The following is a 21,880-nucleotide window of genomic DNA, read 5'->3' on the forward strand; positions in this document are numbered from 1 at the left end:
TGGAAGTCTATTAGGCCCTGCTAAGGGCGGGACCTAGTAAGCTTGCTGTCAATGTAACTTTGACATAATATATTAGTATGGAGAGCAGCGGTGCAGGCCTTCAAGTTCCCCACTGGGACACAAGAAAAGTTAAAGTTAATAAAATGTTGTACAAAAGTATAAAAGTTTCAAGTCAAAAAACAAAAAATGCTTTTTTCCGATAATGTCTTTTATTAAAGGGAAAAAATGAAAACCTTCAAAAAAGTATACATATTTGGTATCCCCGCATTCCTAATGACCCGAACTATGAGCTATGATGTTATTTTTCCCGCATGGTAAGTATCGTAAAAAAAATGCCAGAATCGCTTTTTTTTTGTCACCTCCCCTCCCAAAAAATAGAATAAAAAGTGATCAAAAAGTTGCATGTACCCCAAAATTATACCGATAAAACTACAGCCCATCCCACAAAAAGCAAGCCCTCACACAGCTTTATTGACAGAGAAATAAAAACGCTATGGCTCTTAGAGTATAGTAACAAAAATAAATGTTTTGTTTTTTTAAAAAGTGATTTTATTTTTCAAACACTGAAAAACATTCATAAAAAACTATATACATATGGTATTTCCGTAATCGTATTGACCCACAGAATAAAGTAAATATGTCATTTACACTGCACGGCGAGCACTGTAAAAAGAAGGAAAGAAAAAACAATGTCAGAAATGCTGGATTTTTGACACATTGCTTGCCAAAAAATGGAATAAAAAGTGATCAAACAGTCACGTGTACTCTATTAAAAAGTCAAAAATGAAAAAGTTATGGATCTCAGAATATGGCGACACAAAATGTGAAGTGTTTTCCAAAAGGGTCATAAGATCGGACACCATTTATCAGTGCGACACTGGCTAAACATCTGTGGATTATTATTTATTTACCGTATTATTATACCACCATTTTATGCTCTGCCCAACTTACAAATTGCCCCCAAATTATAAAATGACATACCAGAAAAAACTCCAAATAGAACTCCTACCAAGCAAAATGTGCGTTCCAAAATCCAAATGGCGCTCCCTCCTTCTGAGCCCTACTGTTTTCCCAAACAGAAGTTTACGTCCACATATATGTCATTCTCATACCTGGGAGAACTAACTTAACAGTTTATGAGATATTTGTCTGCAGTGGCACAAGCTGGGCACAACATATTGTGCACTAAAATGGCATATTTATTGGAAAATTGCAATTTTTACTTTGCAACATCCGCTGCGCATTAATTTCCAATGAAAACACACCCGTTGGGTCAAAATACTCACTACACTCCTTAAAAAATGCCTTAAGGGTTGTAGTTTACAAAACGAGGGTCACTTCTTGGGGGTTTATTTCATCATTTGACCTCAGAGCCATGCAATTGTGTGCCAATGCTGTGAAAATCACCAAAATAGGCATCAAATGCGCATAGCGCTCTTTCACTCCTAAGCCCTATCATATCATATGTCCAGGCATATGATAAATGCCTTGAGGGGTGTAGTTTCCAAAATGGGGTCACATCTTGGGGGTTTCCAATGTACGGTGGTACCTCAGGGGCTTTGCAAATGCGACATGGTGCCTGAACACCAATCCAGGAAAATTTGCGTTCCAAAAGCCAAATGGCGCTCCTTCCATCCCTGAAATGTGCTCAAAGAGGAGTTTAAGGCCACATATAGGGTATTGCCTCTGGAAAAATTTACTAACAAACTGTGTGGAGGTTTTTCTCCTATTACTCCTTGTGAAAATTTGGGAGCAAAATCTACACATTTTTGGAAAAAAAAATATTTTTAGTTTTTACTGCCCAATTCTAATAAAATCTATGAAACATCTGTGAGGTCAAAATGCTCACTCCACTTCTAGGTGAATGCCCTGAGGAGTGTATTTTCTAAAATGGAGTCACTGTTAAGTTGTTTCCACTGTACTGGTACTTCAGGGGCTCTGCAAATGCGACATGGCGACCAAAAACCAATCCAGCAAAATCTGCATGCCAAATAACGCTCCTGCCTTTCTGAGCCCTACCATGTGTACAAACAGTAGTGTGTGACTACATATGGGGTATTGCCGTACTTGGGAGAAATTGCTTTACAAATGTTGGGGTTTTTTTTCTTTAATTCTTTGTGGAAATGAAAACATTTAGATTTTCATTTTCACCACCCTATTGAAATGAATTTAGCAAAAACCCTGTGGGGTCAAAATGTTTACTATACACCTAGATGAATTCCTTGAGGGGTTTAGTTTCCTAAATGGAGTCACTTTTGGGGGGTTTCTACTGTTTTGTTCCCTCAGGGGCTTTGCAAATGCGACATGGCACCCATAAACCATCCCAGCAAAAATTTAGCTCTATAAGCGAAATTGTGCTCCTTCATTTCTGTGCCCTGATGTGTGTCCAAACAGCAGTTTATGACCACATATGGGATATTATAGTACTCAGAAGAATTGCTTTACAAGTGTTGGGGTGCTTTTTATCCTTTATTCATTATGAAAATTAAAAAATCTGGCTAAAACTTTCATTTTGTGAGAAGAAAATGTTGATTTTCATTTTCACGGCCCATTTCCAATGATTTCATCAAAAAACTTGTGGGGTCAAAATGCTCACTATACCCTTAGATGAATTCCTTGGGGGCTGTAGTTTCCAAAATGTTGTCTGTTCCGTGGTGTTTCCTTTGTTTTGGCACCACGAGGCCTCTTCAAACCTGACACGGTGCCTAAAATATAATATAACAAAAAGAAGGCCCCAAAATCCACTAGGTGTTCATTGGATTCTGAGGACGGTGTTTGAGTCAAATCACACTAGAGTGGGAAATTTCTAACAACTGCAGAATCAGGGCAATAAATATTGAGTTGCGTTTCTCTGGTAAAACCTTCTGTGTTATAGAAAAAAGTGGATTAAAAATGATCTTCTGCAAAACAAATGATATTTGTAAATTATACCTCTACTTTGCTTTAATTCCGGTGAAACGCCTAGAGGGCTTAGAAACTTTCTAAATGCGGTTATGAATACTTTAAGGCTGGGTTCACACGACCTATTTTCAGACGTAAACGAGGCGTATTATGCCTCGTTTTACGTCTGAAAATAGGGCTCCAATACGTCGGCAAACATCTGCCCATTCATTTGAATGGGTTTGCCGACGTATTGTGCAGACGACCTGTAATTTACGCGTCGTCGTTTGACAGCTGTCAAACGACGACGCGTAAATGGACTGCCTAGGCAAAGAAGTGCAGGACACTTCTTTGCCACGTAATTTGAGCCGTTCTTCATTGAACACAATGAAGCACAGCTCAAGATTTACGAGCGTCTCAGACGGCTCGCAAAATGCGAGGAGGAGCATTTACGTGTGAAACGAGGCAGCTGTTTTCTCCTGAAAACAGTCTGCCTTTTCACACGTAAATGACAGCTAGCGTGTGCACATACCCTAAGGGGTGCAGTTTTTAAAATGGTGTGAGTTATGGAGAGTTTCTAATATATAGGACCCTCAAGCCCTATATATTGAAAATGTGAGAAATTGCTGCTAAAGTTATACGCCTTGTAACATCCTAGAAATATAAAATGACATTCAAAAAATGATGCAAACATAAAATAGACATGAAAAATGTAAACTAGTAACTATTTTGTGTGGTATTACTATCTGTCTTACAAGCAGATACATTTAAATTTAGAAACATGCTAATTTTTTAAACATTTTCTCTAAATTGTGGTGTTTTTCACAAATAAACACTGAATGTATCGACCAGATTTTACCACTAGAATAAACTACAATGTGTCATGAGAAAACATTCCCAGAATCGCTTGGATAAATAAAAGCATTGCAAAGTTATTACGACATTCACACATGTCAGATTTGAAAAAAATCGTCTGTATCCACAAGACCAAAACAGGTTGTGTCCTTAAGGGGTTAATATAATAAGTAGTAATATATGACAATGTATACAGGTTTACTCAGTGAACAATATATGCAAACTTGAATTAGAAGTTTTGCTTGCTCAATTGTTTCTATGAAATTTTACACAAAAGATAAAAAAAGGAACTAATAAATATATATATATATATATATATATATATATATATATATATATATATATATATGTACATGCTTAGGAAATAGCTCGCTTAACTCTACATTCTCTTAAAATACCAGACTCTGTTATTTTGTTCTCATCCAAGCGATCTGATTATTATGTATCTTCCAGGAAGTTACTGCACTCTGATTGATCTGCTCTTGACATTTTCTCTCATCTTGCCATGACTCTTTTTGAAGAAGAGATATTGTATTTACCATAGTGACAGGAAAGGATAAGCTGTCCTCAGCTGTCAAAGAGGAAACTTCAATTTGAATCAGACAAGGAACATCTAATGATGGTGTGTACTGTATGATAAAGAAGCAAAATACATAGCTTCACATGCAAATACAGCTGCCAAACCTCCACCCCAGCCAGGAATAAGGAAATTTATTTCAAAGTAATTATTTGATTTTGGCCTGATAAACCTTCTGGACAGTTTTACACTTAAAGTAAGAATTTTATATAATACTGTAATGTGTTATGCGTTCATTCATGTTTTTCCCAAAAGATAAAAAGAAAAAAAATCACCATGCAGCACAACATGGCAAATTCCAGTCATAAATAAATAAAGCCATTTTCCAATGGCTCTAATGCGGCTGTATTTTAGCATTTGTAGGCCACAAGAGCAGGACACCTGTTAGGAAAACACCTGTTCCCTTAAGATCGCTGTGACAACCTCTCTAGCTTCTGGGCGGTTCTTCTTTTACCTTGAAACCTATCTCTACTCCGTCCTTCTGCCAATCTGCTGTGGGCTTGTATTTATACTTATCTTTTTCCACCTGTCTTTGCTTGTGAATTTTCCTATCTCCTGGTTTGTGAGCAAGGTCCTGACTGCTCCTGCACTTCTGTTTTCTGCACCTCGTGTATACTAACCTCGGCTTGTCTCTCGTTAACTCTCTGCTTACCGATTCTGATTATCCGCTCACAGCTGGTTTTGACCGTCGCTTGTCTTGTTACCTCTACTCCGTTTCTGGACTTTCAGTTAACCTATTGGCTGTGTGGTTTCCAACTCAGGTTTGCTTGCATTGCACCTCTTATTCAAAACTAAACTCTGTTAAGACAACCTGGGTTCTAAGCAGCAAAGTCCATCCCACCTTGCGGTCGGCTCTGGCGAATATCTTAGAGTCACCTTAGATACTGTTGATCATAGTGGTTACAGATTTGAGGTTGCGGGTTTATGTGCATGCTCTCTCCCAGCAGTCTCCAGCAGCCTTGAGGTATCGCTCCACTTGCATTTCCACAACAACACCCCCATGAAGCCATGAGAATTCCAAAATTCTGGTCATAATACAAAAGCTAAAATTCAGATATATTACAGCCATATGTAACTGGTCGGAGGCCTTATTCACAGAAACAATTGTACCAAAGAATAGTTTGAAACTATGCTCCAAAACTGCAACACAGGTCACACAGTCAATTTTTGTTATAGGAGTGTTTTGTTTGTTGTATGGTGAGAAGTTCATATTCTTCTGTTGACTACTAGCAAACATCTTGCCTCTTTGTTTTTAGCAACCAAAATACAGCTGAAAAAATGCCACCCAAAAAAGCAAAGAAAACATGACTAAACACACTGTCTATACAGCATGAAAAGTTTTCTTTCTGTTCAGTTATTTTTAAAGCAAAGACTTAAAGCAGAAATGTTATATCTGAAAATGTATAAAATATTAGATTTGTGTGTGAATCCTTACTTTCAGTGTAGCTATAAATTATACGTAGACTTCTAAATACTTTAGTGTTCCATCTACATACTCCAAAAGTATGTAGATAAGATAGAAATGATTTGCCAGGTTTTTGGGTAAAGCCACATGGAGCTGCATTGGCGCAGCCATAATGTGGTTAACAGCCACGCTGGCACACTATTCAGCGCGGCTGTAAAGTTGATAGTTAATGGCTGTGCATTATTGTGGCTAAAAGGGCTTTTTACCTGCAAATTCATGCGGCCATAAAAGGTGCATTCATTAATGGCTGCGCGATTTTGCAGATAAACAGCCCTTTTACCCGTAACAATGCATGGCCATTAACTAGCAACTTGACAGGTGTGCCAAACAAGGTGAATCAGAGGGGTTTACATTTTTGAGAATAAATGTAGAAGATAATTTTTAAAGGCTATGTACACCTCTGAAAAGTGTTTTTTTAAATAAAAATGTCTATCAGTGTGTTTGGGGCAACTTTCTAATTACTTTTTATTTAAAATTATTTTACTTTTTGAGTTACAGCTTCTTTGTATCCAGTATACAGAGCAGTTATGACTAGCACTGAAGCCTGTATCTGTCAGGTCAGCGGCACTGACAAGTTCAGCGTCAGCGGGTCCTGCGAGTCTCTGACATGCAGGAACAAGCTAAAACCGATCACATCTAAGTTCATAACAGATGTGATCGATAACAGGTAGAGGTCAGGGACACACAGGACCTGCTGACACTGAACCCGTCAGTGCAGCTGACCTGACGGATTGAGGTCTCAGCGCAAGATACAGCTGTTCTGTACACAGGATACAAACCAGCTGTATCTCAAAAAGTAAAATAATTGTTATGAAAAAGTAATTAGGAACTTTTCAAAGGTGTACATAGTCTTTAAAGATTCTGCCATCTATGGTGATGGTAGAAATGATTTAACAGGTTTTCTGTGAATATTTTATGTGAACTAGAATATTTTGCATTTTACAGAACTATTTTTAAAGATTAAATAATCTCACTTTTATAATTTGGAGTGGTTGTCTTGTTCAAACCTATGCACAGAGCCGCACCTGCCATGAGGCGATGTGACCTGGGATTCTGCTCCAGGAGAAGTCCCTGCCTTCACTGTCCATATATGGACACAGTGACGTCAGGGACTTCTGAAGCAGAATCCCCGGCGATGTGGCCGGAGATTCCTCTCCAGGAGAAGTCCCTGCCTTCACTGTCCATATATGGACACAGTGACATCAGGGACTTCTGAAGCGGAATCCCCACCACTGTGGCCGGGGACACCGATCCAGGAGAAGTCCCTCACTTCACTGTCAATATATGCAGAGGGGAGTAAGGGACTTCTCCTGGAGCCGTCCCCTACAGGAAAGTAGGGGGGTGCCATCTATGGGGAGTGACTATGTACAAGGGGTCTGTGTAGCACTACCTACAGGGGGGCTCTGTGGCATTACCAACAGGGGTCTGTGTAGCATTACCTACAGGGGGGCTGTGTGGCATTACCTACAGGGGGGCTGTGTGGCATTGCTTACAGGGGGGTCTGTGTGGCACTAGGTACAAGGGGGTCTGTGTGGCATTACCTACAAGGGGGGCTGTGTGGCATTACCTACAGGGGGGCTGTGTGGCATTACCTACAGGGGGTTGTGTGGCATTGCTTACAGGGGGGTCTGTGTGGCACTAGGTACAAGGGGGTCTGTCTGGCATTACCTACAAGGGGGGCTGTGTGGCATTACCTACAGGGGGGCTGTGTGGCATTACCTACAGGGGGGCTGTGTGGCATTGCTTACAGGGGTGTCTGTTTGGCACTACCTACAAGGGGGTCTATGTGGCATTACTTACAAGGGGGGCTGAGTGGCACTACCTACATTGGGGCTGTGGCAGTATCTACAGAGGGCAGTGTGTGGCATTATCTACAGAGGGAAGTGTGTGGCAAACAATTTACAAATGAAATTCATCTGATTTTAAAACGGACAGGGGAAAAAACGGATGCAAAACGGGTCAAAATTGGCCATTAAAAACGGCAACACGGAACGGAATTGGAACGGATGCAAAATGGCTGGGAAAAACGGTCCAAAACTGCCAATTTTATCGGCCGACACACGGACCCTGTCGTGTGAATAAGGCCTTATTTACACGACAGGGTCCGAGTGTCGGCCGATAAAATCGTCCCTACTAATTATTGAGTTTAGGTGTTTAGCACTGGTAGCATGGGTGAATAAATCAATATTGAACATTGATTGGAGTGCTGCCTTGTACCTTATACTTGGCCTTTATTGAATAGTGACCATTGGATTTAGGTTTCCTTTGGCATTGCACCCTGAATATTTTGTTGTGCTGCTCCATTGTTTCGTATTTAAATTATTGGGTTTAGGTGTTTCAGCCATATCAATTACAAACAGGTACATAAAATCAAGCACACAGAAATGCAATCTCCAAAGATAAACATTATTAGTAGAATGGGTCATACTGAGGATCTCAGTGACTTTAAACATGGCACTGCGAAAGGATGCCATCAGATTAAGATATGATTAATTAATTCTGATAGATCTGCCACAGTCAGTGGTTAGTACTAATGCCATGTAGCGCCTGGGTCCTGGATTCAAATCCAACCAAGGACAAAATCTGCATGGAGTTGGTATGCTATCCCTGTGTTTGCGTGGGTTTCCTTTCACACCCCAAAAACATACCAATAAGGAACTTAGTTTGTGAGCCCCAATGGGGACAGCGAGTAAGGACAACCTCTGTACAGCCCTGAGGAATAATTTGGTGCTATATAAGAAATGGAAATAAATAAACAACAGCACAAGAACTGTGCATCCTGAGATTTATAAAATGGGTTTGCATGGTTGAGTAGCTGCACACAAGCCTAAGATGTGCAATGCAATCTGCCATGCCCAATGTTGGAGTGGTATAGAGCACACCGACGAGTTTGGTTGAATGAGCACAAATTCCCACAGACAAACTCCTAAAGGAGTGTTATAGCCACAAAAGGGTAACTAACTCCATATTAATGTCCATGGTTTTGTAATAGGATGTCCAAAAAGGTCATGTAGGTGTGGTTGTCAGGTGTCCACATACTTTTAGCCAGTTAGTGTATTTCATGCATTTGATAAATATCTAATCGGTGGGAGTCCGACAACTGGAGCCTCCTCTGAACTCAAGAACGGGCTCACCTGGCTATCGCTGTGCGCCCCATATGAATGGAGCAGTACTGTGCATGCTCAGCCACTGCTTCTTTCACTTTCTATGGGGCTGCCACAGATAGTGATCGGTATTTTGCAGCGACACACCATTCTACCTAGTTTGCACTTAGTTGGGGCTACGTGACAAAAAAAGACTGTTGGGAAAAGCACCCCTAACAGCTATTTCATAAAACTGGTTGAGAGAATGCCAAGAGTGTGCCAAGCTTTTATCAAGGCAAAGGGTGACTACTTTGAAGAATCTGAAATATAAAATTATTTTGAATTGTATTAGCTTTTTTTGGTCACTGTATAGATACATTTCTTAATCCATTTTTTGAATGCTAATAAAGTCATTGGAGCTAATAAGGGCAATATAAATTAAAAAGCCCCTTCTATACTGTACGTAGGTGTGTCAAAACTTTGAAATGGGTACATTTTAAAGCTTTTAATTTAATTTTATTTATTTATTTATTTTTATACAGTGAAATACCTTTAATCTAGAGACCTGATAGTTTACAGATTATCAGGTATTAGTCAGATATATTATTGGATATAAAATAAGATGAACCAACATTAAATAAATTGGTGATTACAATGTATTTGTTTTTATTACACTAATAGATTTATCTTCCACATTTGATTTAAATGTAAATTAAGTTTTGTTAAGAGGAGATTAATTGCAGATGTTTCATTAAGTGAAGCGATTGGAATATTAATAAAAAATATTCTCTCTTCATATTCTCTGCGAAGCCAGGGCATCAGCAATTCACTGACAACTAAAAGGAACTACTGTGGCAGCAGCATTATTGCTCATGCAAATTGAGTAAAATTATGGTAATTGGTAGAAGTATTTGCTAATATCCTAAACTACAGTTCAAGTAATTTCTTCTACATAGAAATTAATTTTGACATTTTGATCAGTGCGCTCCACTCCTCTCCAGTCTGTCTAGCAGCAGTGTGCACTCTATGGAGTAATTTTAGTATTGTGACACATAATTATTAAAAAAATCTTTCGGTTCAGCTTTTTAGCTCAGTTTTACTAAGCATAGAAGACTAAATTTGAAGTAAATTAAGACATACAGTAATTATGAACAGCAAAAGACACTTGTGATTTTTATTCACAATAAGGAATGTATTTTCCAATGAAAATCAAGTCAATAGTGAGAATAAGGTTTATAATTTATTTGTTGAAATATTTTAAATAATGCAGGCATGATGTATAAATCATTCTGTGAATATGCCACAAATGGGGAAAACCTTTTAAGTATGATATAGGCAAATAGACTATTCAGGCACTTTTTCTTATTCACTTTCAATATATATGTGAAACTTAGCCTTAAGTTTACATTCCACATAGAAACAAATATTTATACATATGTTAGTGGTTACCTAGAGTTAAAGAAGTTTCACTTAGCCATCTTCATTGCTTCATTCATTTCTTTTTAGACCCTCTGATATTCAGCTTGCAACCTGCTCCTAGTTTTAGACTTTTCTCATGTAGTTGTGTCCCTTCAATTACTACTTGTTGGATGTAAGTTCTGTGAGTCCAGGATGCTGCTGCCTTTACTAGCTCTCATGTATCACCAAAGATTTATTCCTGTACTGATTTTCCTTTCTAATACATCCCTTGTATAATCTCCTCTACTACTGTGCAAACACTGATACTGCCTGTGTGTTATCTCTCTGCACTCCCCCTGCAGATTCTATCATTTATGCTCTCTTCCCTATCTACTCTGTAATACAGTACAGCCCCCGAACACTCTCCTCCCTATCTGCAGTCTGTGCGATCTCTGACTCTCCCCTTGCAGATTATGCTGTGGTTTCACTCATCCATATCTAATACAACTTGATCTGCTGTGTAAAACCTCCTCCCTTCGGTCTATAGCATTTAAGTGTGAATTGCTTAGGATGTATTATAATTGTGATTAGCAACTGCAAGCTTGTAATACAAGATTTATATGGTTTATACCACATGCAAAAAATATAAAAATAACAGGGATACAATGAAAGGTGCAAACACATGTTAATCTGATTATTCTGAGCTTACTATAAGAAATAAAGACTGTTATTTAGCAAAAATATGAAAAGATCAATTAAAAAACAATTTAATATTCAATCAACTTAAATGATATTAACATGGACTGAAGATTTTTCTTTTACATGTTTGATACACTGTGCTGTTGGTTCTCTCCTCCCTATCTACAGCCTGTGCAATCCCTGCCTCTCTCCTTGCAGATTATGCTGTGGGTTCTCTCACCCCTATCTTATACAGATTGCTGTGCTATGTACATCCTTCTCCGCTCTCTTGACCTGCTGGTATCTCTGCTGAGGGAGAGTAGATGAAATTCCCTGAGCAGACAGAAGACAGGAGCTGTACTGTTGTGTCTGTGTCAGAAGCAGCAGCAAAGCCAGCTAGAGTCCCACAGACCCTATAGCCATGAAGTTGTAGGAAATTAGCAAGGGTGACCACAGCATTTAAGTGTCAATTTCTTAGGTATAATGGTAAAAACCAACTGCAAGATTATTGTACAAAATTTATACAAATAAAAAAAATTATACAATGAAAGGTGCAAACACAGAAAAAGGCCATACTTGCAAATGGACACAGCCAGGTCAGAAAATGCTGATGAAGGAGTGAGCAGGTGCTTTAAATAATAATAATAGCCACTCCCACTGGTCTTGAGGGGAGTGGTGTGTGTGTGGTGCATGGGATGTGTAGTAAGAAATAATAAATGAATAGTGTGTGTGTGCAAGTGTAATACTATGAGTGAAATATAGGGGGCAGTAATGAGTAAAGTGCCTCAATAGAAATAAAATGGATAATGGGGTGCAAGTGTGTGAAACATGGAGGGATAGTGTGTACGTCATGAGGCACAACGTGTATAGCCAGGTAGAAGCCTATTTGTGACGCCTTGATAGTTCATAGAGCGGGCTACCCTGCTTGCTATGCCAAACAACAACACACCATGCTCTCCCAGCATCAAAGACCCAGCTGTGTCCAAGAGAAGCGAATATATGTAGTAATGAAAAATACCTGGGGTATTAGTAATCATTTTGGCCAAAAGGACGCAAGCTCGCAATCCACGACAAGGATCCCCAGACTTGCGAGTCCCTAACTCCTTAAATGGAACAGAACGTTCCTGATGTACAAACAGAACCGATAAAAACAAGGGGACATATATGAAAACACAGAAAAAGGCCATACTTGCAAATGGACACAGCCAGGTCAGAAAATGCTGATGAAGGAGTGAGCAGGTGCTTTAAATAATAATAATAGCCACTCCCACTGGTCTTGAGGGGAGTGGTGTGTGTGTGGTGCATGGGATGTGTAGTAAGAAATAATAAATGAATAGTGTGTGTGTGCAAGTGTAATACTATGAGTGAAATATAGGGGGCAGTAATGAGTAAAGTGCCTCAATAGAAATAAAATGGATAATGGGGTGCAAGTGTGTGAAACATGGAGGGATAGTGTGTACGTCATGAGGCACAACGTGACTAGCCAGGTAGAAGCCTATTTGTGACGCCTTGATAGTTCATAGAGCGGGCTACCCTGCTTGCTATGCCAAACAACAACACACCATGCTCTCCCAGCATCAAAGACCCAGCTGTGTCCAAGAGAAGCGAATATATGTAGTAATGAAAGGTGCAAAGCCATAAGTTAGTGTAACTCACTACAGTATACATTTTTTTTTTACTTTTATTTTTTTTAACACTTAATCAGATCTGATTTATTCTGAACTCATTAGAAGAAATAAAAACTGTATGCAAAGATCAATTCAAAATCAGTTTGCCCTGGAAAATACAAATCTTAGTTAGATTCTCTACATTCCATTTTTTTGTTAACCAACAACCAGTAATACAGCTAATCTTTACATAGCTTATAAGTATTCTAATATAGTTCTTTTTTTTATGCCTTAGAATGAAATTATTTATTATAATGCTTTGTTCACATCTACATCAAAGCTATTCGATGGATAGCATCCTCAGTGATCCCATTGACTTTATTGAAATCTGTCCAAGTTTCCTTTTTTGGCGGTGGATAGAATATTGTAGTGGACAACGCTGTTCTACCCACCAAAAGCAATGGAACTTGACAAAAGAGGGGTCATCTGAAGTCAACCCATGGCATTAGCCATGAGAAAACTCCAGGTGGTCAATAGAAATTCTCTTTGCTTTTCAGTAAAACTAATAATACAGAATAACCTAAAAATGCTAGTATGTGGGTGACCTAAAGTAAAGGTAATATACAGCAGTTGTTTAATACACCCCTGTTACCTAACTTCTTTTAAGAGCGGGAGCTACTTGGGCATTAGGGGACAATAGCTGCACTTTCTGGCCCCTTCCACAATGGAGAGAGATAAGGGTTGTTATGATAGCAGTCAGCACCTCATGTCAGTACCGCCACTCTTTTAATAAATTGCCTTTATTTTGGTAATCGGTTTAATTCCTTTCGCTGCTTTTCCCTATTATCGGAATAACTTAAACCCATGAAACAACAAGGGTGTTAGAAATAATTGAAAAAAAAGAGCTTCAGATTTCAAAGACAGTACCAGGGGTAGACCTACCTTAGGTGAACTAGATCCGAATATGGTCTTGTCTCAAAGTCCCCAAACCATGTGAGGCCAAGTAAACATATTACAAAACCTACAAAAAAAAAAAACACTACACAGAGGTATCGGGGAGGTTCCTGCCCGTCACCCACATACAGCTCATGGAACTGCAGACTCTCAGGGCCCACGCTCGTGTTGCTCAGTACTACACAGCAGCAACAAACACTCAAGCACAGCAGAGTGATCACATGACCACAGGTCCTGCACCATATAACAAAGTGCAGCAACGTAGCATCACAACAAACATTAACATAAACACAACATCAGCATGTGGCATATAAGCAAAGCAGTAGGAATCTGTCTTCCCCTCCAGACCTGCAGAGAAAGCAAGCTAAAGTTAGTACAGATGCCAATTAACTTAAAGAAACAGTACATATTTACATTTATTCAACTGCACTTGCAAAAAAAAACAAAAAAAAAACATTACAGTGCAAAACAAACATAAAATACATTTGCATTTGGGAAACATCACCTGGGGAAGGAAAGTCACAGGAACACAGGACAGCACACGATTTACGCAAACCATACTATGCACTAGAATAAATTATTTACACTAATGTTGCCTTTGAAATATGAGGATTTATCCCCACATTTTACAATATTAAAATAATATATACTTTATTTGGATAATAGAAAGTAAGAAAATGCCCAACATCAAGCAAGCAACGTAATCATGGTAAAGTACATAAGACAGTAATAAGTACTGTATATGCATGATGGAGTAAATATTGTAGGAACTACTTTTCATTCTATAGAAACTGAGCCAGTAAAACAAATCAGCACAGAAACATACTGTATAACAAGGGGCCTACAGACCAAGTACAATACCATGTGCCTGCACCATATTCAAGTGTACCTATTATTTAATTTTATTTTCACTATATATATTCACAATATATCTTTATAGCGGTTGGAGCTTCATTTTTCTATTCAAGCAGTAACTCGCTCCATATGGATTTATTATTGAATTCATCGGGAACATGTATAAATCCATGTATAGTGAGGTCTATCCAGTGGTGGGTTGTGATTCACCAGAGAAGGATTTGCTAGAGAACCAAGCAAGAGATTCTCTACGATGAGCTCCTCTCTGTTAACAAATCAGCTCTTGGGCAGTAAGGGATCCGCAAACTGCTCTTGGACAGGGACCTTCTACTCTTTATGTTCGGACAGTACCCACAGGTAAGTTTAAATCTGGAGGTTGATCACTGGAAGCTTAAGATTTTTGTGTGCCGTTCTCTTAAGTAGATCATCACGCTTGACTAAAAAAATAATCATTAATCCTTGATCCCAGCCATTGTCATAAAATTGTTTTTGATTCATATCTTAACATTGTCTACTTTGAAAAATGATCAGAAGGAAATATAGGGTGTTATGTTCAAGTTTAGTGAAAGATGATTCTAATGAAGTTCAGTGAAAGATGATTCCTATGTATTGCTTACAATGGCAACTTTAATATTTTATGTTCAGCTCAATTAGCTTCCTGGACATAAAAAGTAGAAATTGATCAAATATACCATCAAGCACATTGAATTTTCCAAGAGTCTAAAACTGAATTAGGAAGATTGAACAAATCAACATTCCTTTAGTGTTATTTTCAATACTTCTATTTAACTGGAGACTCATGCTGTTTGATAAGTAGAAGTTAGGTCATAGTGGACAATTTATACCCACCGAGAGAGATTTTTCCCATGGTGGGTGTTGGCTAAATTATTATTCTCTGCAGAATGGAATGATTTTTTTAAAGCGCCATCAAGAGCTCCTGAATTATTTATGAATATGTCAGTTGATGTCTTGCATTTCAGTCTTATTCGATATCGGAGCACCACAGATTTAGAATTGTCATTTTAGTTTAAAGTTCGTTTAATGCCATATTTAATCTTTGGTACGTCCACTGCTTTAAATGAGTATATTTCATAAAATCACATAGTAAGCCTAAGGCCAGATTCACACGAGCGTGTGCGTTTTGTGCATGCAAAAAACGCGGCGTTTTGTGCGCGCAAAAGGTCCGTGTGTCAGCAGCATATGATTTTCGCGCAGCCGGCATCATTATGACACTCTGTTTTTATGTTTGTAAACAGAAAAGCACGTGGTGCTTTTCCGTTTTCATTCTGTAAAGGATCTGCCAGGCACAGCTTCGGGGTTAACGCCCATAGATAATCAGTCTTCACCTGAGTCTATGTCTCTGAGACTGACTCCAGCTTCCACCACTCAGGCTGGCAGGCTTAGGAGTGGGAGAGCCTATCGCAGCCTGGCCAGACTCAGCTAGCTCCCGCCCCCTCTGTCTATTTATACCTGCCTTTCCTGTTCCTCCTTGCTTGTGATTCTTTCGGTGTGGTTTCCTGGCCCAGCTACAGCTCCTACTATTTGATCCTGCTCCATACTGATCCTGGCTTACTGACTACTCTCCTGCTCTGCGTTTGGTACCTCGTGCTCTCCTGGTTTGACTTGGCTCGTTCACCACTCTGGTTGCTCACAGTGTTGCCGTGGGCAACTGCCCCTTTCCCTTTGCTTTGTATTCCCTTGTATGTTTGTCTCGTGCACTTACTGAGCGTAGGGACCGCCGCCCAGTTGTACCCCGTCGCCTAGGGCGGGTCATTGCAAGTAGGCAGGGACAGAGTGGCGGGTAGATTAGGGCTCACTTGTTCGTTTCCCTACCCCCGTCGTTACACATTCATTCTTTTTACTACTGCTGCGCGAGTCTCGCACGTCACACGGAAGTGCTTCCGTGTGCCGAGCGTGATTTGCACGCACCCATTCACTTCAATGGGTGCGTGCAGCGCGAAACACGGGCAAATATAGAACATGTCATGAGTTTCACGCAGCGCATATACGCTGTGTGAAATTCACTGACAATCTGAACGGCCCCATTCATTAACATAGGTCCGTGCGAGGCGCGTGAAAATCACACGCGTAGCACCGACGTATTATACGTTCGTCTGAATAAGCCCTAAATATGATAAATATGTCTCTATTATAGAAATGTATGCATTATTTTTTTTAAAAAGTCAGAAAATGAGAAAGCAATCAATAGCTCACTCATAACACTTGAGATTAAAAGACATAGCTCAGGCCCATGTGAAGTCTCCGCTCGAAGTTTAAAACTGACAGCAAGAGATGCTACAGGAGAGGGAGGCTATGCATAGGAGGCTTCGGCACCGAATAGTTACCTTAGGAACTGACCTGTCCTGCCTCCCCTGCAGCGCCTTGCGCCATCAGTTTTGAGCTTTAGGCAGGAGAGGTGGCATATTTCAGAAATGAAGCTCGGCTTTTAACAAAAGTGTGCGGTAGACGCATGTAGATTTAACAAACATGACTGCCTCACAATAAGTTAAAATGTCAGCTATAGATTATACGATATGTTTATTCTTGAAAATATACTTTTATATTAAGAAGAGGTCATCTTTTTTTTTTTGCTTGTGTGCACAGATTGTTACCAAATACATCTGGGGGGAGGTTGCAAGATTGAAACGTCTCAAAACATATGACTAATTAAAAATCCATGAATTTAGACTTCTGCAAGCCTAAACCATTTAGGTGTCAGAACGAGATGTCTATTTTAGTAAATACTTGTATTCCCTGTGAAATAACAATTCTGGAGCATCTTTTTTCAGAGCTCTGCGTTGTGCCGTTCTTCTGTTATTCCTTTTAGAAGTTTATGAATAAATTGACAACTGGGCGTTACCATTCCCCTTGTCAAAGGGGCGTGTCCCTACTCAGTCTCACTCTGTCAGCATTGATTGGACAGTGTCAGCCGGTGTAGAGACAAACCCACAACTGGTAACACCCAGTTGACAACTTATTCATAAATTTGATGGAGTAATAGCAAAGGAACGGTACGACGCAGAGTTCTAAGAAAAGATGCTCCGGAATTTTTATTTCATGGGGAATACAATTGTTTACTAAAACATACATGTCAGGAGTGGTGACAGGTTCTCTTTAAGACCCCCTTACACAAGTGATTTCCGCTAAATCAAAATGAATCCCAGCATTTTTAATAATATTTGCCCAATATAAATGCGCAAAATGTTCCATCTTATGGTTGTAACAGTTTAATTTGCTGGCTATTTTTAACTGGTGGTGTAGCTTTAGAAAAAAAGTATACACATCATCATTACGTATAGGATCTGTTCCTATCTAACACATCAGGGTCCTCTGTTCAACTACTTTATTGAGTCTAAGGAGCACACATAAGACAGAGAATTGGGAAGAATTCCTTTGCCCTATAAGGATGAAGTCACACGTGGTATATTTTCCTCGTATTTCCAAAGTGCAAAAATTAAAAAATGTATTCCTATGGGAAAAATATTCTGCAACTCAAATCTCTTGCATTTTTTGCCTCATAGAATTACATGGTAGATACACCATATGTGTCTGCTGTTAAGGATCTGCCAGGCACAGCTTCTGTATCCACGCCCATAGGTAATCAGTCTGCACCTGCTTCTATGTCTGTGAGACTGACTCCATCTTCCACCACTCAGGATGGCAGGCTTAGGAGTGGGAGAGCCTATCACATCCTGGCCAGACGGAGCTAGCTCCCGCCCTCTGTCTATTTATACCTGCCTTTCCTGTTCCTCCTTGCTTGTGATTCTTCTCTGTTGGTTTCCTGGCCCTGCTGCAGCTTCTTGAACTACTTGTCCCTGCTTCGTATTGACCCTGGCTTACTGACTACTCTTCTGCTCTGCGTTTGGTACCTCGTACACTCCTGGTTTGACTCGGCTTGTTCACTACTCTCCTGCTCTGCGTTTGGCACCTCGTACTCTCCTGGTTTGACTCGGCTCGTTTACTACTCTTGTTGCTCACCGTGTTGCCGTGGGCAACTGCCCCGTTTCCCTTTGTTCTGTGTTTCCTTGTCTGGTTGTCTGTCGTGCACTTATTGAGTGTAGGGACTGTCGCCCAGTTGTACCCCGTCGCCTAGGGCGGGTCGTTGCAAGTAGGCAGGGACTGAGTGGCGGGTAGATTAGGGCGCACTTGTCTGTTTCCCTATCCCTGTCATTACATCTGCACTCTAATACAGACCTGCAGAATTGAAACAAATTGTAGATTTGTCTTTCTAATCCTTATAGTCTGTGTATCAAAATAATAACAGGAATATTATAAATGTTATTGAAGTCCTCACATACTTATGTGACAAATGGTCATCATTATTAATAGACTTTTTATTGTATGTTTAGCATATACAGTCCATAAGAATGTAGATAAAGAGATTTATGTTTATTAGGCACTGTATGTTTTTAGACTGCACAGTGACTTTAAGATTTCTGAGGAACGGACACAAATTTAGAGCTCTTGCGGAAAATAACACATTTATTAAGTTTGAGTAATTCAAGAAAGGAGATTAGGAGGGAGGACATGTGTAGATGACAATGAGTGAGACAGAGCCATATTTACAGCTCATGCTGCCCTAAGCCCTGGGGAGTCTAAAAACTTCAGAATATTTCCTCTATGGATCTGTCTGCAAATCCATGGTATATCCGCAGCAAAATCCACATGTGCTACATGCAGATTTTGATGCTATTTTACTGCATTTTTCACTCCTGCTGCATTGAAAGTGGTGAAATCCGCAACAAATTTGCAGCATGCTCATAAGAAAAGCCCAGCAAAATCGTATCCATTTGCATAGTACACTAATCCGCAGAAATTCCGTTCCGTGAGGATTCAGCCTTAAAGGCTTATTTACGCTCGCCACTTATAGTCACAATTTGTTCCTTTTTGGGCAATTTTAACAATAATTGCCTAGTGCTATTGAAGCATACTAATGGGAGTTGTAGTGTCACAACAGCTGGAGACCAACCTCTCTACCTGAAGACCTCAGTCTGGAGTCACAGCTATTGCAGGAGCACTGGACCACACAGTGGCCACCATGGCAGTTTCTAGGCTGGATGAATGGGAATGAAGGTGAACTGGGACAGACGGGTTGCACAGAGGGTATTGCATGCAGCTGGGGTACAGACTGAATATGCAGCCAGGGTACACACTGATATTACAGGGGTTGCTGAAGAAGAGTGTACTTTGTTTCATGAAACATCTTATATCATGCAAGGAACTAGGCTGCGGCCGGGGTGCACGGGGTGGGGTGTTGTGTACTAAGCAGAGGCACTCATAGTATCTACAGTAATATTGCTGTAGACACTGTTTCTACCGCTGCTAAGCACCAGTCGAAATTCCCCCATCCCCTCATGTCGTGAGCAGCTTCAAACAGTAGCTACAACAGCATTTAAGTGTTGCCACCTAAACTCTGCCACCCTATTCACCCATCCAGGGCCTATTGCCAAATACAGCCCTGGAGTGACAAGTAAATGGGAGGGAGGTACTGAGGCAGAGGAGGGACGGAAGAAGGAAACTTTAGCAAAGGAAAAAAGATAGATGGATGCAAGTGGGAATAAAAAGGTAATAGGAAAGACAAATGGTGATGAAAAATAACAACCATGAAATGTATTTTTCTCTATTAGGCCTAATTCACACGAGGGCTGCGCATCTCGGACATGAAAATCTGCAGTTTTTCACGTCCGAGGTGCATCCGTGCTCAGCGCTGCGGGATGCGATGTCACGCATCCCCCATAGATGAGAGTCTATGGAGAGATGCGTGATGTGTGAAAAGATAGGACATGTCCTATTTTCCCACGGACCCTTCACATGGTCCGTTGAAACAACGGCTGTGTGAACGGCCACATTGAATTACATAAGTCCGTGGTACAGCCACTGTTTCAACGGCCGTCCCACGGACTTATAACACGTTCGTGTGAATAAGGCTTAGTCTTAAAATAAATAAAGCAGCTATAATTTCTTATTATTCTTTCCTTTATATTTACACTCAGTTTGAGCTAGAAAAAACACATACTGTAAAACGTGTTTTCTTTTTGTTAGCTGTATTAATTAAACGGATTCTCAAGTCTGGAAAGGTGCAATTTTAACACATTTATTTCACCTTATTTTGCAAGTTCCATTAACGAATACTTTTTTTTATCTGTGCTACAGGATAAACTTTTTTTCATATATATATAGATATAGATATAGATATAGATATAGATAGATAGATAGATAGATAGATAGATAGATAGATAGATAGATAGATAGATAGATAGATAGATAGATAGATAGATAGATAGATAGATAGATATAGATACCTATAGCTATCTATATATATATATATATATATATATATATATATCCAGTCTTAGAGTAACTATAAATACTATTAAACATCATGTGGTTTTGTATTAACAACTTAGGCTGGATTCAGACACAGCATGGTGTTTTTAATGGTGTTTTTGTGAGCGTTTTGGTGTTCTTTTTTTTTTTTAGTGCGGCCAGATGTTACATTAATGTCTTATAGTAAAATATCAAATGCACTACATACTACTGCGTTTTGTTTTTTGCCATTTTTCGGGCAATTTTGTGGTAAGTGGCGTTTTTTCAATACGCAGCATACTCTGGATATGGCATTTTTTCCAGGCTCTTTTCCCATAGGCTTCTCAATAGGACTTTAAAATGTATCAGGAAAAAAAGCATGTACAAAATAACACCAAATGAAAAACCCCATAAAAAAACGCCACTAAGAATACTATAAAAATAATGCATGTTTAATTTTAATAACACTAGCGATTTTAGAAGTGATTTTTGATGCAGTTTAAATGCCTGAACATTTCTGTGTGTGAATGAGGACTTAAAGGGGTTCTCCAGAGCTTTTATATTGATTAGCTATCCTTAGGATAGGTCATCATTATCAGCTTGGTGGGGGTCCGACTCTCAGCCCCCCAACCGATTATCTGACTGAACGCCGTTGCCTCTTCACTTTACACGACACAGCACCGTACACTTCCGTAACGGATGTGTCTGGGGATTTCTGGATACATTTTGCCGATCTAAATTATGACTGATTTTCTTAGCAGCGTAAATTAAAGGTCAAAATTGTATACAGTTACCAGAACAGAGACATTTCTATATCAGTTTGAGATTCTATTCTTCCTTAGAACAGACTTGACCTTTTTGTGCTCACTGGTTCCACTTTTTTGATGAAATATAAATGTTTTACTCTTACTCCATTACACAATAGAGACAAGAAAGATAGGGGTTCAGTTTAAAACTGCACATTTATTGCACAAAACGCAGTAAAAATAAACATACTGATGCTGCAATAAAGGTCCCCCCCCCCCCCCTTTATTTATTAATTATAATCCTGCCAGTAATTACTTACACTTGTGGTGGATAAATGATAAAATGCATACTGTTTAATGCTTAGCAATGATTTGATAATTGTACAGTTTTTGGTCTCGTACAGCACTCATAACACATGCGAAAGGTAGTGCCCGTAAATCACCTCTCCCTTCTTGCAGAGGGTCAAAGTAGAGCT

General features: G+C 39.5%; 1 protein-coding gene across 6 annotated transcripts in view; it reads left to right on the plus strand.

The window, feature by feature from the left end:
- Positions 1–21,880, plus strand: part of LOC142651776 (poly(rC)-binding protein 3-like) — a 709,653-nt gene that overhangs the window by 299,903 nt on the left and 387,870 nt on the right. Inside the window, exon 1 of one of the 6 annotated variants that reach the window (XM_075826855.1) lies at positions 4,462–4,508. The exons of the other annotated variants lie outside the window; for them this stretch is intronic. The gene's annotated coding sequence lies outside the window, so the exon portion shown is untranslated. Of the gene's footprint in view, positions 1–4,461; positions 4,509–21,880 lie in introns of those variants that run through there. 6 annotated transcript variants of the gene reach the window in all.

The sequence above is a fragment of the Rhinoderma darwinii genome, chromosome 5, assembly GCF_050947455.1.
Source record: "Rhinoderma darwinii isolate aRhiDar2 chromosome 5, aRhiDar2.hap1, whole genome shotgun sequence".
NCBI lineage: Eukaryota > Metazoa > Chordata > Amphibia > Anura > Rhinodermatidae > Rhinoderma > Rhinoderma darwinii.